Genomic DNA, 9023 nt, shown 5'->3' on the forward strand with positions numbered 1-9023 from the left:
TCAGTAAATGGCCATACATACATGAACACATATATGTACATACATGCATATGTGTATCCATATCTATCAGAATGGTCAGAGAGGAAATAGGGAGGCAGATGCAAGAGACATTCAAGAGGGAGAAGCAGCACAATTTACTTATTGATCTGTACAGAAGGGAGAAGTCAGAATTAACATTCAAAGAAGAAATTGAGATTGTGTGAATGTATAAATGATGATGCTATTAACAGCATTAGGGAAGTCTGAAGAAATTAGTTTTGAGAAGATTTTAAGTGCTGCTTTCATGATAATAAGCTTTAGGTAATAACAAAAGCTACAGTTCAGTTAACTGAAAGTGTAAGTCTGAATCCTGGGAATGGGGATGAAAATGGGAGTGAAAGTCACTTTAAGCAAGGCCATAAAATCATCAACCAATCAAAAGAGCACAAAGGAACCAAAGAATACATCTACACAATTCTTCCCTTTTAGAGATGACAACAAGAAATGGTATAAGGTGATTTTTTTTAAGGTCGAAGATCTAGTAATTAGCATAGGTGGGATTGAACAATATGGCCAATATTCTTTTTTCCTCCATTATTTGACATTATTAGAGTTCGTGTTATTGTGGAGAAGATTATCAAGGAGTAGAAAAAGAGAAAGAAGATACAAGGACAGGATACTTAGGGCAGGAGTGCATTGATGTGGTGAACTAACTTTATCAGTAAGGTTCCCAACTCATCCATCCCTTCTCCTCCTGGAAGAATGTGCCCAATGTTACGAAAGCCTTTTTCTAGATTAATTTTCATTTCCTATATATTCATACATATAAGCAGGCCCTTGTTGTTTTTATTTGGGGGGGAGGGGTACTGAATACTTTTATTCTGCCCATAGAAGACACTAAGGACCTGGCCTGTGGGCTCATCAGAGTTGCATCAAAAGTACATGGCTCCATACATTAACACCAGGGTTGGGGTGAGAACAGGTCACTCTCTCCTAGTCACAAGATAGTAAAGGTCTTCCAACAGACATCCAGATAATCAGGTAGTCTCTGGTATAAGACAATTCTAACAAAGCAGTGAGAACATCACAGAAAGGTACAAGGGAGAAGGAAGTTAAGCAGCAGAGGTTCCTGCCCCCAAAACAAAACTGGTCTAATACATGGTGTTGCCCATTCTTAGAACAGGAGCAGTCTTCTACAGAGGTGACTTCAAGCTCCTAGGCCTCCTGGCCACAGGGCTTACTTGGCCTGAGGGTGTCTGAAGTTCCTACCAGCAAAATTAGCCTTGCTACCCAGCTCTTCCTTGATTCTGAGAAGCTCGTTATACTTGGCCAGATGCTTAGATCAGCAGGGAGCACCAGTCTTGATCTGCCCAGTGCAGAGACCCACCACCAAGTCTTCAGTGAAGGTATCTTCTGTCTCCTGAGAATGATGGGAAACCATTACTCCCCAATCATTAGACTGGGCCAGCTTGCATGCCTGGAGAGATTCTGTCATGGAGCCAATCTGGTTTACTTTGTGTAGGGGGCTGTTGCAGGCTTTCTCGTTCACAGTCTTTTCCATGCACTTGGGACTGGTCACTGTGAGATCGTCTTCTACAACCTGAATGCCTGCAGTAGCAGTGAAATTCTTCTAAGCATCCTAATCATCCCGGTCAAAGGGATCTTCAATAGACACCACTGGGTAGTCCTTGATGAAGCTCTTGTAGAGGTCCCCAAGATCAGAAGGGGAGATGTATCTGCTGGAATCATCAGGAGTCTTGAAGTCCAACTCATATTTCCCATATGAGAAGAATTTGGAGGCAGCAAGGTCATGCCGATTATGACCTTATCAGTATAGACAGCCTTACCAATAGCATTCTTTAGCAGATCCAGAGCTTCTTTATTTTCCAAGATGTTCGAAGCAAAGGCATCCTCATCCCCTATGTTGGTGGCATCCTTTCCATATTTCTGCTTAATCACACTCTTTAGGTTGTGGTAGACCTCAGCTCCAATGTGCATGGCCTCCTTAAAGTTTGCTGCTCCAACAGAAAGGATCATGAACTCCTGCATGGCCAGCTTGTTACCAGCATGGGAGCTACCATTGATCACACTGAAGGCTGGAACTGGCAGGATGACTTCATTATTGCCTGCAAAGTCAGCAATATGGCAGTATAGGGAGCCACCTTTCTTAGCAGCTGCAGCTTTAAAAATAGCCAGAGACACTCCCAATATGACATTTGTACCAAATTTAAATTTATTTTCAGTGACATCCATCTCCATTATCAATTTGTCAATCTTCTCCTGCTCCACAACATTCAGTTTCTTTCTAATCAGGATGGGGGCAATAGTTTTATTAATGTGCTTAACTGCTATTGAGACACCTTTTCCCATGTAGAAGATCTTATTGTCTTGGAGCAACAGGGCTTCATGGATACCAGTAGAAGCACCACTGGGCACAGCAGCTCAGAAGAGACCTTTTTCAATGAAGACATCAACTTCAACAGTGGGGTTTCCAAGAGAGTTGAAGATCTCTCTTGTCTGGGTCTTGTAAATAGACATGTTGAGTTTCTGGGTGGGGCTTCCTCTGTTGGGCTCTGAGGACAGAGCCTGAGGGTGCCCTTTATGTTTTATCTTTCACTTTCAATAACAGAACATCCCACTTCCTTTTTCAATAATATATTTCCTGGACAATTGCCTTTATTTTGATATGCATCATTGTCAAAAAAGTACTGAAGCCTGCTCAGTACCCTTCCATGCATCTCTCAAACTGTATAGGAATAAACTTACTAGTTTACCTTACTGATTTTAATCTCACTTCTAAGCAACCATGACATTTTAATAAATTTTTCCACTACAGTGTAAGCTACTACATTTGTACTGAATTCTTAAAGACTTTCATATTCTTGTTGTTTTATACTGAGGTCCAGGTTAGTTATTCTTCCTTTTCCAAATGTGTATAAAAATCTAAGCTTCACTTTTAAAATGTCAACTATTTTACTGCTATATCTATGTTCATCCTTGCTTATTATAATCACCAAATCAGTGAAAAACAAAGTCTGTGTATGTAATTACTACTGGATGGATATGAATGAAAGATTTAGCAAGCTCAACTTGTGGGTGACTTTCTACAAGTCTACATGGGAAAACTGATAAATGCTGGTTTTCTTGCTTAGAGAATGACCAAAAAATGAGTTGTAATGAATCAAACTGTTCAGTTAGATCTAGTTCTGCTGGCTGTTTAAACAAAGACATTGATTGGGAATATATGCCATAATACATAAAAATAATTCAAAATTAGAAATTTGCTCTTTTCAGAAAGCTCCACAGAGCAAAGAATGCATATTATTTCCCTTTCATTCAGATTGACAAAGCAGACATTCTTTTTGCTCTTCAGTATTTGCCCAAGAGAAGATGCAGCAAATTGTGGTCCTTTTACTTTCCATTAATCAATAAACTAATAGCAATGAACATAGGGAGCTTGTAACAGTAAACGAAAGGGATGATTTTTTAAAAGGAAGAGGATTCATTCACAATAACCATTCATCAGTAATTCATCATTTGCTTCTCATCTTGTAAATTACCAAAGAATACCTGTTTCTATGGCCAGCAAAAGAAAAAAAATACCATGAAGGCAACTACAGAAAAGTGTCACATCTGTTTTCTAAAATGGTAAAATATACTGTGTCAGTTTGTTTTTTCAGTAAAGTATAGAAATATATTTTAAGAGGCAGCAGTACTGACTGGACATGGTTGCAAAACCCATATCCTGACATTTCTTTTCTCCTATTTTGTTTTTTCTTAGTTTTCTTCATCTTTCCATATTTTATTTCTTTCATATTATAGAGTTATAGAATCATATACTTGGATGGGACCTTAGTGGTCATTTAACCCCAAATCCTACAAAGTAGAGGACTTTCCTGTAAAATGTTCCTGGGATTCTTATAGTGGGCAGTTGTTTACTTCCTCACGAGTCATTGTGTTCCACTGCTGGACAGCTCCACTCCAGTTGTAAGCCAATGCTATTCTTTGTTGAGTTCATCTTCCTCTTTAGACTCCATGGTGCATAGAGAATTATTTAGGAAATATGTTCTACACTTGACTATTGGCAGAATATTTAGATACAATATCTTCTATCACTAAAGGCCTACCAATGTCCAGTTAATTCCATATTACTGTGTCTGCTCTATGGCTTACTCTGCCTGTATGGAAATTACCTCATCACACTGCTCCCTGGCCTTTTCTAACTTTAAAGCTCTAATGGGACTATAAAATGAGGGAGCTTTTTTATGTAAAACAATAACTACAGATGAACATGAATATTTAATAAAATGGAGAGTCTGGAATATGTGCAGTATATAATACAATGACACTAGTGGTTATGGTGACAATTCAGATATTAAAAGGAAAATATCAAATAGAAAAATGAAGAAATGTATTTATTGTTCAATATATGCATATCCAAGTATTTATATCACTCTAAGTATACACTGCTCATTTACTGTTTCACATAAAATGCTAATTGCTCCCTTTGTATTCAGTACATTATGAGTATATGTATCTAAATATAGATAGAACTTCCAATAAAAAGTGCTAAATAAGTTGAAAGATTCCTTCTAAGTTCCTTAAGAGAGTATTATAAGTGGCATATTTCCCTCAGGTAGATGAATTCTGATAGCAAAATCTCTATACAGAGGAATAGGAATATCATTAGTGTAGGCCATATACAACAACCTGAAAATTTTTCAACAGTGAAAGCAAAAGTGGCATCGAGGATTTGATAATTATTAAGATGTCCCTAAATATTCAATTCACTGACATCATTATATGTATGTACATAGAACATATATATATATATATATATGTACTATGTGTATGACTGTCTCTCTGTCTATCTATCTATGCATGTATGTTTATCAGTAATATTAAGACACCAAGTGATTCAGCTTCCCCTTACCTCCCTTACCGTTGCTAGATCTTGGATCCTTGGGGTACTTGACTGTTTTAAGAGTAAGAATAAAGTAAGGACAAATACAATGTGAACCAGAAATTTGAAGAACATGTAAAATAGTACCAAAGACCAACCTAAACTACTGAGTTTAAAATTCTTGTAGTATCCTAACAGGTCTCATACTGTACCGAAACTCTAGGAAGTCAGATGCACTAAATCAAAAAGTTACAATGTGTTGCATTAGAGCCAAGCAAAACCAGGAATTGGTTGCAGATTTTTTTTAACCTAGGAGGTAAATTTCATTTTAAAATAATAATAATAAAAACCTTTTTTCAGAATTAAAACTTTCCAATTGCCTCCCTGAATTTTCTATTTTTTTGTTGAGTAGGTCAGGAATGTTGAGTCAAGTGGTTCTAGTTGTAGGACAGTTGGAGGGAATAGCTCACAAAACAGAAACATATTAAACACAATAACATTAAGGCAAGCTAATGTGTGTATTTGACATTTAAATTAATTTATCTTTATGAATGATAATTTTAGCGTGTGAATATAAATACTGCAAGAAAGGCAGCCTTGTAGAATGTGTAAAGAGCTAGCCTTGCAGATAGGGAGATTGGGGCTCAAGTTCTTCTGACACTTCTGACTCTTACTGCATCAAGTCAATTAACCTCTCAGTGCTCTAGTCAAATCTCTAAGATGACAAGGTCTTGAGTTTCCTCTCAAGCCAAGTATTAAGGAAGAGGCTAGGCAAGCAATTGTCAAACATATTGTAGTAGGGAATTACTTTAATTTTAAGGCAAGTTGTACTAAATGATCTATTATAAGATTCTCAGACCAAATTACACAGGCATCCCCCCCAAAAAAAGTCTTAATTGAAATGTTTCATTTACTGGCTGTCACCTTGTTGATGTGGATTCTACTTCAACTATTGCAGATCAGAATTCATCCCTACATTTCTCTACATGTAATTCTTTTATATGACCATGAAAATATTCTCCAAAGAGGGTCTATCTAATATACCGAAGGTATTTCTTTTAGAACTTTTGACACCCTATGGGTATGACGGCAGCTTTTACCTTTTTGTCTCTTTTACTTACTCCATGAGTGGTCCACACCCTTTCCAAACATATAAGTCCTGGCTAATATTTTTTCAGACTATTTCTTGAACATGTCACCATTGTTAATTTAGTTCAGGCTATTGAATTATTGCCACCATATATTTCTTGCTTTGATCCATACAACATTTTGAATTTGTGGAGATGATTGTTGCCATGATTCTCAGGGGAAAAAACCATTACTGAGTGTACACTGATATTCAAAACACAATTTTTTTGTGTGTTGGGATAAATTTGTATTATTAAAATCATTATATAAAATTTACAAATGCTATCTAACTTGTATACATTTTTTATTCAATTATATGACAAGCACTTGTATATCTGTAGTGTATGTCCTAGATGTATATGCTGATGGACCAACTCAGTGGATTATCCATTCAACTCAATGACATTATTTTCTAGTATTTTGCAGAAATCCAAAATATGTGATCTCATTATACTTGTATGGTTTTATGTTTATCTTTGATATGGGAAATAGAAAGGTACAGGAAGGGCACAATTAGAAAATCTTTATTTATATGTGAATAAAACTGTGTCTACACTAAAAACGAAAATAAAAAAAACAAACAAGGAATTAGCAAAATAATTCAGGTGATTTAGATTTTTTTTTGAAATAAACTCATCTGAATTATCTACACAATTGAAATTAAAATGATTTTTTCATAGGCTTAAATCCATGGAAAATTATAATTTTCACCTACTAGTCCTGAGTCTGTCTTCTGGTATCACAAAGAGTAAGTATACTTCTTTGAAGCCATAAAGAAATTAAAAGATACCATTCATGCTTCCAACGATCAATTTTTGACCTAGGATAAACATCCCTAATTCTTTTATCCTCTTGCTCTCTAACATATGTTTTCTGTTTATTCTTTCATTTTTTTTTCTTGTGTAACTCCATCCCAAGCCCATTGGTATGGGACTCTTTCCTGAGTGGTAGAGATGAAGACCCTGTCCTACGTGAGGGATGGGGCAGAGTTGGTAAGAAGCTAAAACTATAGAGCCTTCTCCAGTTGCTTTGAAGGACTCGCTTTCCAAGCTAGAGTCCCCTTTTGTGAAATAACCTAACACAACCAAGTGAGAGTGTTGTAGATCTCACCCAAGGGAGAACTCCCCCAAAAGTCTCTAGAATAGTAAGCTGGAAATAGGGACATGATGAAAACTGCCTGCTTCTCTCATATCTTCCCAGAGTCTGTTCTTTCAGCAAACTGGTGTAGGGTTGACCTCTTCCATCTTCCCTCTCAAAACTAGAAGCCCGTATCCTGTGAAGCAACTCAACAGATAAACAAGTTTCTAAGCTTGATGAGTTTCCCCAAAAGGAGACTCACAGGGGGCTCTCCAAGGAATTGGCTAAAGACTGCATTTCTTACCAACTCTACCCCACTCTTCATATAGGGCAGGGTCTTCATCTCCACCAATTAGGTGAGGGTCCTGTATCAATGGGCTTTGGGACAGTGGTCACAAATGTTTTCCATGGGTTAAGATATTTTTTCCTGAAGCAGTTCTGAGAATATGAATAATGTCTAGGTGGTTTCTATAACCTATTCTATGTCTCAATTTCCAATCTTTTAACTGGTCCTCCAAATTTCCTAGACTGAGTGAGCCTCCTAGACTGAGTAGGTAATGAATGTTAACTCAAGCTGTACCATTTCTCACGTGGTTGAAGGAAAATGTCTCCTATAACAGAAACATATTAAACACAGAAACATTAATGTGAGTTAAAGCATATATTTGACATTTAAACTAATTTCTCTCTATAAATGAAAATTTTAGCTTGAGAATGTAAATACTATATGAAAGTCAACCTAATACAGGGGATAGAGAGATAGCCTGGTAGCCAGGAAGATTTGGGTTCAAATTACAACGATAATTATTGCCTTTGTGACATATGGCAAGTCAATTGACCTCTTGGTGCTCTAGTCAACTCTCTAAAACTACAAATAACAGAAAATGCTGACCTGCACTTTGGTACATTTGTACATTCCCACACTTGGGAACTCCCCATATAAATGAAATTACAGTTCCAATCTCTGTCATTGGAGTTCTAGTCTCCATCATTAACCTTACTTACATGAATATCAGGAATTTACCCAATGTCAGTGAGCTATATGGTGAAGCTATAAAAGAACATAGAAAAGATAATATCTTTTTATATAATGAATTAATTTACTTATTTTCCAAAATTAAAGTCATAGAAGTGATATTCCTTGAGGATGACCATTTTATTTCAAGCAAAAATCATTCATTCCTGTAAAGAAGGCCAATCATGGTTGTGGAATTGAAATCCACTGGCGAAAAGCAGTCATATGACAAATACTAAGAATTAAATACTGAAGTACGGGTGAACAGCTCTATGAATTTGAATAAAACTCTGTCCCTGTCAATAAACAGCTTGTAGGGGAATGAAAGAGAGAAGACACGTATAAAAATATATCACAAAATATCAGGTTTTACAAGACAAAAAGAAAATTCCTGAGTGGAGATAGAGATTGAGAAAAACTTAATGAAAGAGTCAATGTTTTATCTAGGTCTCAAAGGATGGGTCGGATTCTAATGGGCAAGGATGGGAGGCCAATATTCTAAATAAAAGGAGCAACATGAAAACATAGATATAATGCTTATGGATTGACTGACTAATAACCGAAGACATGAAATCTATATTTGGATTTTATAGACTAAGACAATTTTATATGTAGGTGGGACCTTAAAGATCATCTAAAGGAAGCAACACTTTAGGAGTTGAAGTATGTGAGTCCATATTTCAAATCTTCTGATTGTTCTCATTATGCTAGGCATATCATTTAATTGTCCTGAGAAACTGTTTTCTCATCTGTCAAATGAAGGGCTTGAACCATAGAAGATCTTGATAAGATACTCAGTACACAATACTAAGATTTCACACAACTCTCTCAATTTTCAAATGAGGAGAGAGAAGTCCAGAGAGTTTATATGATTCGTGTATACTGGCACTAGGTTTGTTACTTCATTGCAGATTTTATTCA

The 9023-nt window shown here is 36.4% G+C and overlaps 1 pseudogene; it reads right to left on the reverse strand.

Moving 5' to 3' along the window:
* Positions 1-1618: 1618 nt before the first annotated feature.
* Positions 1619-2517, reverse strand: LOC118832257 (annotated as a pseudogene).
* Positions 2518-9023: the final 6506 nt, after the last annotated feature.

This window comes from Trichosurus vulpecula, chromosome 9, assembly GCF_011100635.1.
Source record: "Trichosurus vulpecula isolate mTriVul1 chromosome 9, mTriVul1.pri, whole genome shotgun sequence".
NCBI classification, from domain to species: Eukaryota; Metazoa; Chordata; class Mammalia; order Diprotodontia; family Phalangeridae; genus Trichosurus; species Trichosurus vulpecula.